The sequence below is a fragment of the Notothenia rossii genome (genome assembly GCF_949606895.1).
Source record: "Notothenia rossii genome assembly, chromosome: 7".
NCBI classification, from domain to species: Eukaryota; Metazoa; Chordata; class Actinopteri; order Perciformes; family Nototheniidae; genus Notothenia; species Notothenia rossii.
Window position 1 is genome coordinate 57,807,592 of NC_136905.1, and position 11,753 is coordinate 57,819,344.

Consider the following 11,753-nt stretch of genomic DNA (forward strand, 5'->3'; position numbering starts at 1 on the left):
TCAAACAGCCATCTCTTTCCCGACAATCCCCTCTGTGCACGAACCCTTACATATGGTAATTAAACATTAAAACACCTGCGGCTTATAGTCCAGTGCGGCTTATATATGTACACATCATTCAATTTAGCTGCTGCGGCTTATATTCAGGTGCGCCTTATAGTCCGAAAATTACGGTATATTGAAAATATCAGAAACAAGTTATAGTATACAGATGTAGCACTTAATTTCAGACTCCAGCTTACAGCTTCCTGCCTACGACCTGCCTAAAACCAGTATAGAGTAGAGATGTTAAGATTCACCGATTCGCATCGGTGCACCGGCATAAACATTCAAGATGCGAGTGCACCGGTTGAAAGAGTGCACATCGGCTACAGTTTGGGTTGAACCGGGCTGAACTCGCGATGCATCGATTGCGTAGCGTCTTTGCATCGGTAAAAAAACGATTAATTCATATAAAATCCCCTCATCTTGTCAACGCTCAGCAGAGACGATCTTTGATATTTGCTTCGCCACTACGGAGAACGAGAGTCTCAGTTATCAACACACACGGAAATTGAGGAGAAAGAGAAACACAGCGCACCAAAAAATACCTACAAATCAAACGTTTGGCAACACTTCGGATTGTTCAAGAAAGACGGTGTGATAGTCATTTATGCTATATAGTTGACCGCAGGTCATGGAGAGTAATAAGGTATCCGTAGACCTTTGTATGAGGTATCTTTATTACTTAACAGGTCTACAGCCATGATACATAGATCCGTACTAGATGCAGACTTGCATTCACACAGTATCACTCCGCAGCCGCACCCCATCAGTAACGTCCTGATGGTATATGTGCGCGGCATTATTACTACAGACGGACAACTTGAAAAATCACTCGCAAATTGTTAACGATGCCGAGTCGCTTTAAAGTACACAAGTTAAACGAGGAACTTAGCGACGCACATAAAGAGGCGACGTGGGGTCTGCGGCTGAAAAGAGAAACCTGAAAGTGAGACATATGAGTTAAATCACTCAGTGAGGTGTTCTGTCAGAGAAAGAGGTGTTTAGTTTACAGCAGCCTGTGACGGCCAATCATCATTTAAATGTCTTCCTTACTGTAAGCAGTTATGAAATATGAAATACCTGTTTGTGAAAGGTTATTTGTTTTCTTTATTGTTCAGATAGAAACCACTGCTTTCTGCTCACTGGTGAGTTAGCCTCTGAGTGTTAAGCACATCATGCTGGCAGCTGTATGGGCATTGCTCTATGGTAGCTGTTATTTGCACATTGTTAATAATGAGCAATGCATCCTTACATTGTTTAACTGTGAGGTGTTATACAATTGTACTCTGGAGACCTTTTAAAGGTAAAAAAATAAACGGCATGATGGGATGTGCAGTACCAAATATGTAAAGCACTTTTTTGTTAATGTATGATTTGCTGCATATAAGGAATAAAACAAAAACCCTCTGTCGTACCATATTGAAGTATCATTATTTTTGCATCGTGTTGAATCGCATCGTATCGCCCCGAATCGCATAATGTTGAATTAAATCGTATCGAACTGTATCGCAACAGGGGTGAATCGTATCGTATCGCATCGCCTGGTGTTTCAAAGGTATCGTTAATGTATCGTATAGTGGCAACGTATCGAGATGCGCATCGCATCGGCCTCAGTGATGGAGATGCACATCCCGAGTATAGAGGAATGTTAAGCCCTCCCACTATTTTCCAAGAGAGCGTTGCCAGATTTTCAATTTCAGGTTTTAACCAGGAGATGGCGCTTCATTCACAAATACAGAAATGATGTTGCCTTTCGTAGTTGACAGAAACTGCTTTGAAGAGCATTTGAAAATATAGTCTTTATATATTAAATAATCATAATAATAATGTAAATGTTTACATTACATTAAACCATGCATTTTGTAATGTCAGCATTTCATTTAGAAGAAAAGTAGTGATATTTGATATTTATACTCTATTCCAACAGATTAAACCATGTTCCCACTGTCGGCCGATGCATGAAATTCTTACATTTTTGCCAGTTATATTATGGAGCCGCTATAAAAAAGGATTTGATCATTAAGTTATTGAAACTTTTGTCTTTAAGTTACTTTCACTTAACATATCAATTTATGCAATTTCTACTTAATTTCATAAGTTGTTATTATTTCAACTCAGCTCTGTAAGCCAGTTCAATGACCTCTACATTCTATGAAGTCAATTTGACTGAACAGTGAGTTGTGATGTGTAATAATGTTCTGAGTCTTTCCATGGCCTCTTAACATGGTAGTAGTGTTGACATATTCCTGCCCGGTGAAAATAGTCCCGGTCTCATAGTTGTTTTTATTAATTGAATGCATTTAACAGGGACATGAGTTTTTTTTTTTTTTTTACGATATACAGCAAGTGAACCACAGAGTTTGATTCGCCATTATCAAACGAAGAATTTCCACCGGACAGATTGATGACTACGAAAAGCTAAGCGGCGGATGAATATGTTTTTGTGAAGCGATATGACAGTGATTTCGGCTGATGAACCACTGACGGACAGGCAAAGTCAGGTGAGTGGTTGCATATTTAATGGTTTCAGGCAAAACGAAAAGTAGCTAAATGGAGTTAAATCCACACCTAACTGGTATTTGAATGTTTATAAAAGAGATTTTATTTCAGGGCAGTGTTATGAAAATGTTGGTTAACCAAGCTAACTTTACAGGATTATGATTATCTAAACTTTTATTAAATAAATAAGTTTCAAGTATTCTTACTCTTATGTATGACGCTTATGCATTTTTAAAAGGTTTAAATGGTAACTGCCTATATTTGTAGCTTAATTTAGAGAGGTTTTGTTTGTTCGTTCCAGTAATTAGCCGTGTCCCGGCTCTGTTCGGCTAAATATTTAAGCTAAATTAACGTGTTTTGGTGAGGTTGTGTGTGTTCCTGCCAGTAATTAGCCGTGTCCCGGCTCTCTGTTCGGCTAAGAATTGTAGCTTGTTAGCCCCCGCCATGGCTTTGAAATGGATGTCATTTGTGGATAAGTATAGGGGACTTGAAGATTGTTTTTTGTTAAGGCTGAGCAAGTGTTAAAGTGATTCTATCCTTGCAACGTTTTTCTGGTTCAGCTCACGCTAAACCTGCCCAGATACAGAGGGGGTGCCTCGCGCCATTGAACGAGTAAAATGCTAACTGTGTTCAGAAATAGCATTTATATTGTGTACAAATGCTATGTTCCACTCTTGAAATGGAGACACATTTGTATTTCTGCTTTTTAGAAAATATTTTATAGAAAAGAAAGGAATATATTTAGTTTTATTTTATTGAACTATGGTGCCCATAAACTACATGTCCCACAATGCATTTTGTTCTGTGACTTGCGCACTGAAGTGTCTTAATATCAGCCGTTTCTAGCAGCGGGAACAGTCGGTGCTCAAGGCACTTAAAAATGTTGATCTTTGATTGATGAGATTATTGTTATTTAATCTAATAAATTAATGGGATGTATGTAATTATAACACAGGGAAAGGTTACTGTTCACCCTCAATAATAAATAAGATGTGCTATGGTTGTAATTGTTAGATATTTATATTATAATAAAATAAATAATATTTATACATGAACAATAATTTTTCCTAAACTTCTGCTTTCAGAGGTAGTCAAGTTATTACTAAAAAAACAATAATATTCCACTGAATAGTCTATGGAAAATAACTGCAAGCAAATAATCAACAATTACAACCATTGTACAATTTCTTTTAAGTTTGGTTAAAACAAATAATAGTTTTTTCATTGATATATTTGGCATGCACGTAGACACAAAAATGCTCTATGTGGATGCACACTAACCTTTCCTTGTTATTATTACATGCATCCCATGCATTTATTAGATTGAATATGCCTCATCAATCAAAGATGAACATTTCAAGTTGTTTATTTATTTAAATGAAGTACTGTTTAAGTCTTTATCATATGAATTCAGGGATAATATTGTAATTGTGAAAGCCAAGGCTTGTAGTTTATGGGCAACGTGACTGTTGTAATTGTGTGCATCTTATTCTTTGTCATGTTCTCAGTTCTTATTACTTTATTAAGGGCTGCTTCATAATGTACCTAAATGTGTGTTCTCTATTACAGACAGATTTTCAAAGATTTCCGTTTTGCTGCAACTGGATGAAGTGGACCTGTAAGTTGTGCAGGTTTTCCAGTTACAATGAGAAGGCAACATGCACAGTTGCAGACTGTTGGTAGAATATTTTCTATATGTCTGTGTCTCCTCAGATTCAGGCACAGTTCCAGAGAATTGTCACTACGGACCTGCTTTCATCGTTTCTGGATGGACTTGATGGCCTGGTATTGCTAGAGGTCTACAAAGGTGCATCCAGGACTGCAAAGAAGCCGGCACTAAAAGGCCTTTTGGACTGCCTTGAGAAAGATGTAAGTGGAGATGCTGATGACCATAATTTAGCCACCATTTGTTTGCTACAAATGTTTATATCCCACTGCATCTGTTGTCCTGCAGGACACAAATGAGAGGAGGAGGACTGCTGCTCTCTTGGGACTATCACACTACATGTCTGGCGAAAATCAGGAAAATGTCATCAGGATGTGTGATGTAAGATCATAACTGTCTTGAATTACTTTATGTAATTGTACATTTTAACATAAATCAAACCAAATCACCCTGTGCCCAAAGTTTCCTTCAAAAGTAATGTTTACAATTCTTAATCCTTAATTTAACTAAAAATAATTGCAATAAAGAATGATACATTTAATATAAACAAAAACAGCAAGAAAACGTAACTATTAAATAATATAAATAAATATAAAGCTCAAACTGTGAAAAGAGAGGCAGTTGAAATGATGTTCCATCACATTGCACTTTTACACTGTGAACTGTAGATTTTAGCTTCTATGTTTATAGCAGAAGACTCTTAATTAGCTTTGTAGAGAAAAAGTACTTGTAGTACACTGAGCTCACTTTTTTTTCTCCCTTTTTAAGGCTCATGGAGACACACTCGAGGAAGCCATGAAGGTGATGCAAGTTGGTCTACTCATAGGCTACGAAGGTGAATGGGATGCCTTTCCTCAGCAGATCTTCAATGTGGCAGTTGTGGTCGAGAAGACAATTGTGCTCCACAACCTGAAAGATGTGGCTTTGCGATGCTTCTTGGACTAATATATTGCTTCAGTCTTCAGTATACTCTGGAAATGAAATATTCCTTTGAGTTTATCCAGAGGGTTGTTATGAAGATACAGCCAGACCAAGCCTCTGCCAAAATCCATGGACTAAAAAACAAACCAGGTAGGAGGTAGATCATCAAAGAGTGTAGAAAGTGAGCTCAATTTGTTGTTGTTCATTTGTATGTTCAAAATAAAATGTTTTAGGTTAGTGAGAATTCCATTTATGTTGGAAGTGTCACGAAGAAACTTGCATTTTAATAGGACATTTAATGTTCATTTCAGTATTTACTAGTGTCTTGAAAGAGTCCTCTCCTGCTGATGTTCAGAAAGCTCTCTATTTGTTTCGTACTGTTTGTGCTGCACCCTCTGTCCTATTTGTAAAATTGATAACATAAATGTGATGTTATAATTTGTATGCATGTATATCTGTTGTATACTGTATGTTTATACTTGAAAAATTAAAATATTTCAGCATCTGAAGTAACTTATAAGCCTTATAGGTGATCACAGCTAACTGCCTGCTGTCAGATTTCATTTAAAAAACAGGTCTGATTTTAAACTTGTATCTTCAGTAGACTCGACTACTGCAAGGGTGTCTTCACAGGCCTCACTGCTTTCACACCGTCTACAGTTTGATTTGCATAGAGGGAGCTCTGTGGCTGAATAGCCAGCGATTAGGTGTGGCCCATTTATCATAGGTGATCAGAGCTACGTGTGATTCACATGGGGGGATGGGCACATAAGGCACACGCACACACACACCTGTAACTGCCTGCCGTCTGATTTTAAGACTTTCTGCACTCATAAAGAATGATAAGAATAATGCGTATTGAACTGGTTTAATTAATTAGTGAGTTTATTTAACACTAGAACCGCCAATCGGGTCAATTTGTGTGATGTGGTGTGTGTGCAATGTAACTTTTTTCAATAAAATATTAAAGTCTCCCAGTCCGTGACTTTTCCTGAAAGTGTGTTATGTAGCACCCTATGTTTTTAAAAATTGCATTCTAATAGCGGGATATGTTCATGGCCATGTTGCCATTTGAAACCTGTGAGAACATGGTCAGAATCACAAACTGGAGCGGGAGCAAAGCGGAAATGCCCCTTCCCCTCAATGTGAGGCAGACACTTGAGTCCAGTGTCTCCCGTCGGTTCCCAGGCCTGACCACGGACCAGTGGCATAAAATTAGCCAAGAAGCATGGTTGTCATGGCTACCCTTTTGTTTATTTTCCGCGGTGGGGGCCGAGCAAGCCCCCAAGAAGTGCGCCGGACTCTGAGTAGAATATTCGTCGTGGCCAAACGGCGGTACTACACTTCCTTTAGGTTCCTGGGCCCGCAAACACTTTTTCCCATTGACTTACATGGGAAAAGAATGGTCTGTAAATTGTTGGATAATTTTTTTTAAACTAAATAAACCACCCAGTATGAACACTTGTATAGCCCTAATAAAAAACATTCGTTCCTCAAGTTGTAAAAATGTGCTAATAACGTTATTCTGAGAGTTATATCCCTCTGCATTATGAACGCGCATCTAACCCACGGGACCTCGCCGCCCGGCACGTTCATGTTACGTGTTCAGCAGGTTCAGCATTACATGCGTATATCTTTACCCATGGATGCACAATAACAACGGACCCATATCGTCTCACTGCCATCCCACGGAGCTGTAATAATGGATATATTGCACATGTTTGCTGTAATTCCTCATTTGTAAAATATTATACTACATGGGCTGTATGATTAAATCTTGTACCGTAAATGTTGTATTAAATAAAGTTAATATTACCGACGTTAGATTAACGTCCCTGTAGCTACTTATTGCACTAAGAAGCTTATTGCACTGTATATATATATATATATATATATATATATATATATATATATATATTAATATACATACATATACCCAAGTTATTGAGCCGTTTCCGCTCTACATCCTGAACTCCTCCCTTCGATGCAATGCACTTCCGTTTTGGCGGACTGGGTTTGTTTTGCTAGCTAGCTCCGTTGTGCCGACAAAGCACTGATATCGCAGAGACAAAGAGGATATAACAATTACAACATGAAGAAAAGTGGTTCGGGAACTACGTGTGCGGTAGTTGGTTGCAATCACTCGAGAAAGCACCTGAACGAGTGGTTAGATAGAGAGTGCTACGACCACAAACCAGCACCCAGCCATGTTGTTCATTAAATACAGATAAACACAACAAATACTGCATGCATTGTATTTTTTAATATTATATATGAATATTTTCATAGTGATGTAATTGTGTGGGCTGCTTTTATATTTTAATTTGTAATACCTGTTAGGATTAAACATGTGATCTTTCTTGTTGAAGCCATTTCTTTAGTTTCCTCTCAACAATTAATTAATTCAGTGTTATTTATGTACAGTATGAGCTTAATATGAATGATGAACTGTGTTAAAAGAAATTGTAGCACTCTAAGGAACATATGAAATGCAATAATGCAATAACAGTGCAATAATGAAATTAAATTACATCAAACTTTATTTTCACTCAAACAGTACAGGCACATATGATATATTGCACAGCATAAAGAGATCATGTAAATTGTGCATTATGTAAACAACAGACAACTGTTGGCTCCTGTGGGCATGACCTAAATAAGGCAGTTTATTTTGGTTTTAAAATGCTGAGATATTTACTGCAGAACTGTAACCTTCCCTCAACAAAATCGTCAACAATTTTCGGGAGCATGTGGGCAAAGTAGAATGTGCGCAGCCTTATGATATGCCTTCAGACTGTCCATTGCTTTTCCATCTATTGCCATGGATTGAACGAAGTAGGAGCAAATGTTGCTGTACGTTATGCTGAGCCACGTCGTCATGTTATCCTCCCAGTTTTGCACTGAATTCGGGTGGGGGAGAGTAACGCCATCTCCAGTCAAAGAAGTAGAATCGTGTTCCCAAGCTAGCATCACTGTTAGCATCGAAATCGCTGTGTTTACACCAGTGCCCATCTGACTGTTTACACCGGTTTACACCGACAGACGCTGTGCAAAAGACTTCCGGCGGAAATGAAGTGCATTTGTGTAGGGTTATGGCGCTACCCGTGGTTTGTCGCGTAAACTTGTCTATATACAGTGCAATAATTCTTTGCATTTTGGTTAAAGTTGCGCATGCGCTATGAGTGCACATACGGGTATTTCTCAGGCATGCCGGGTAATCTGTGACGTTTCGCTCTCTCAAAAGTTGGGCCATTTTATCATCATGCGCCGAGCAACTCTCATAGGAATGAATGAGGCCCCGCCTCCCACGCCGTATCCAGTTCTTATTATACATCCATGGGGCAGAGGTCAACGTGTATTAAAGTTTAAATCTTCCGGACAAAATTATAAAAAGTGCCGGTCAAAGGTCTTCTTTGTTATTTATTGAGCTTTAAAACAAATGAATAACGACTCTATATAATAAAATACACGGAGCCTCTCTTTTTCCTCCCTCTCTTCGGACAGCGTCAGTTTCTGTCTCATGCAGCAGCTGATCCAGTAATGAGTGACCTGGCCGACAGTAAAAATAAACATATTTATAACTAGTTTAGGTAGTTCGAGAGGTAATTAAAATAGCTAAGGGCGATGATCTGACTGAAGTGTGTGTTTTACTCCGTTCCCCGCTGCATCACAGCGGGAGGAGCTGCAGGTGAGCAGAGCTGCGTGTCTCCGTCCTGTCAGATTAGACCTCACTCGCGTTTATGTCCATATCGAGAGAAAGATAAATAATCTGAATTCAGTGTGCAGTTCACTTTGACGCGGGGGTGAGCAGCAGAGGTGGGGAGAGGCGGGGTTATTGCGTCATCATTATCAGAACATGATCGTATAATTTGTGAGTTTAGGCACATTAATAACGCTTTAATGAAGTTGAATACAGTATATTCATATTTGTCAGTGATTTCATGTCAATTCGGCAAACATAAACATAAATGATCGTGGTGAAGATGATGATTAAATTAGGATTAAAAATCGAGAGCCGGGCTGCATTTCGTCCCGTTCGTTTTTTTAGACTAAACAACATTAAGTTCCGCTGTACATCCAGCGTACTGTACAGCAGGGGTGTCCACACTTTTTTGGCTGGTGAGCTACTTTTGAAATGACCAGCTAACCGAGGTCTACCAACCAAAAATAAAATCCCAAATTGCAAGGGTTGCTGAATAACACGTTTTATTTTTACATGGGATAACTACAATAGGGCTGCAACAAACGACTAATTTGATTATCGATTAATCTATAGATTAATGAAACGATTAATCGACTATTCGGACTACTACTGTGTGCCTTGCGCAATTTCTCAAACGCTCTTATTTAGCCATCAACTTTTAGATTTAGTTTGAGGTTGTTTTAGGCATGTGGAAACTAACAATGAAGACAATAAAGATGAATACTTGTTTCAAAAATACATATATTATTAAATTAATTTAACAAATTGTGAACAAAATTAACATTGCTTTTTATTTGAATTAAATAAATAATATTTCACATCAAAAGAAACAACAATGTTTTAACAAATCTTATTAAATAATCTGATGACAGAACTGGAAACAGAATAGCTGAAACTTTAACAAAATAAATAACTCAGTTACCTCTAATCATTAACCCATGTTTGTATAATGTAGTTAACTCCGTGTGTTGCTGCTAGCATACATAACACCTGACGTGGAAACGTTACTCGTGGATGGGGCTACAGAGCTACTAGAAAGACAGTCGAACCCGGTGCATTCCTCCGTCTGAATGTGGTGCACTTTTGCTAAATGACAAATTGCTCGTGTTACCGCCCTTACATGCTAAACACTTTTGGTGACGAGCATTGTCCACCTCAAGACGGGTAACAACATGTAACCACACCTTGGAGCGCTTCTCTCCACCATCTCCTCCGTGTGTTGCTGCATGTAGCAGATGCGTGTGTGTAAACTGCCCCGCCCCCTTGCAAACAGACGGGGGAGAGAGAGATCTCTTCTGGATTGGAAAGATAGAAAATACACCGACCATAGACGCATTTGTGTGTCTTTTTGGATGTTAGAAACGAGTTGGCGACACTAAGACTAAGAGATAATGTTTGTGTAGCAATAATACATGACCTTTCTCTTTCTCAACTCGCTACTCGGAGGGAAGTCGCTGTCATATGCCTTGTGAACACTCCGATAATGCCTCTCCACGTTACCTTTCTTTGGCAGAGCGACGCTTGCTTTACAAATAAGGCAAATAACCTATGAATGTGACATCACAAAAAAGATTCTCCCTCCCATTCTGTGTGGAAGTGGTATGTCTTTAGCTTTTTGCTCGTTCCCGCACTCATTTTGTTGTTTGTCTCTCCCGGCACTTGACTGATTTTGTATCGCTATGCATTCTGGGTTAACAGACTGGAAAGCAATAGGTTGCTTTTTCTGTCAATCAAGTCAACTCCTGAATTAAGTGGCAGGGAGGCCAAGGGAGGAGGGATCAAAACCTGTTTTGTCTATTTTAACGGAGCTGGATTTTTTTAAATTTATGAATGACTCGCGATCTACCAGCATTGCCCCCGCGGTCGACGTACTGGGCACCTCTGCTGTACAGTATCTGACTTTATTTCACATGAGCTCCAGTGTGGAACCCCACTGCACCCCCTGGTGGATCAATGATCCATTGCAGCTGGCTTCATTATAATTACATTTATTTATCACGGGGGCGGTCTCAAGTCAAGCTGGAGGTTTTCCCTTGAGCGAGGGCAGATCACGTACCAATCACAGCCCTCGCGTTTCAAACTGTCTGAAATTAAATGCTACATCTGTAGTATGTGGAAATAAAGAAAAAATACATTTTTTTATCATTTTAAAACACTTTACTATGCTGTATTTCTTTTATATTTTGTCTACATACTATAGTTTTCTTATTTAATATTGTCTACATATTATTCGACGCAGATATATATTATTTTCTTTTCCCAATATACAAAACTATGACTCTTTTTTAAAAATGTTATATGATGCAGTTTTTTCTGATAATTTATTTGAAATTCTTTACTAACTAGCTCTTTCTTTTAATTGTATTTTCGGATCCTGAACGAGACTGCCGCAACGCAGGGCAGAAGGATAACTTCCAGGCCCCACTCTCTTTAACCCCAGTCAACTTTCTGCTGCTTTCCTCCGTGGTGAAACGATCAGGGGTGTAGTGCTGCCGGAGCGCACTAGAACAACACAGTCTCACTCCCTGATAGTCCAATAGTGACGCTTGCTCAGGGTCCTTTGGCGTGCAGTAGTGACGCACCGAGTCTCCTTCAGCTTCATAAACGGACGCAAAGAGCTTTCAACTGATTGCAATGTATTCCCATCGGCAGCGGTATTTGGCGCTGAGGGAAGCACCGCATCGGTCCATTTTGGAGGCAGTTAAAGGCAATGTGAGCGTCCATTTCCATTGGATAACGGAGAATTTAACTCCCGGAAGTAAGTATTCTCCTTACTGTCGATTAATTTTACAGTGATATCTGCACAACTCAAAAACACCAGATTATCCTTGTTAATTACACAACATTGATTGGTTTAAATTGTGTACAATGCTTTTGTATTTTTCCCCTTCGATTCGGAGAAACAAATATTTTTTCTAC

The 11,753-nt window shown here is 38.9% G+C and overlaps 1 long non-coding RNA gene across 1 annotated transcript; it reads left to right on the plus strand.

Moving 5' to 3' along the window:
- Positions 1-4,325: 4,325 nt before the first annotated feature.
- On the plus strand, positions 4,326-5,144 carry LOC307013359. Its single transcript, XR_013800962.1, has 3 exons — positions 4,326-4,413; positions 4,499-4,591; positions 4,979-5,144. It is a non-coding gene; the product is annotated as an uncharacterized lncRNA (long non-coding RNA).
- Positions 5,145-11,753: the final 6,609 nt, after the last annotated feature.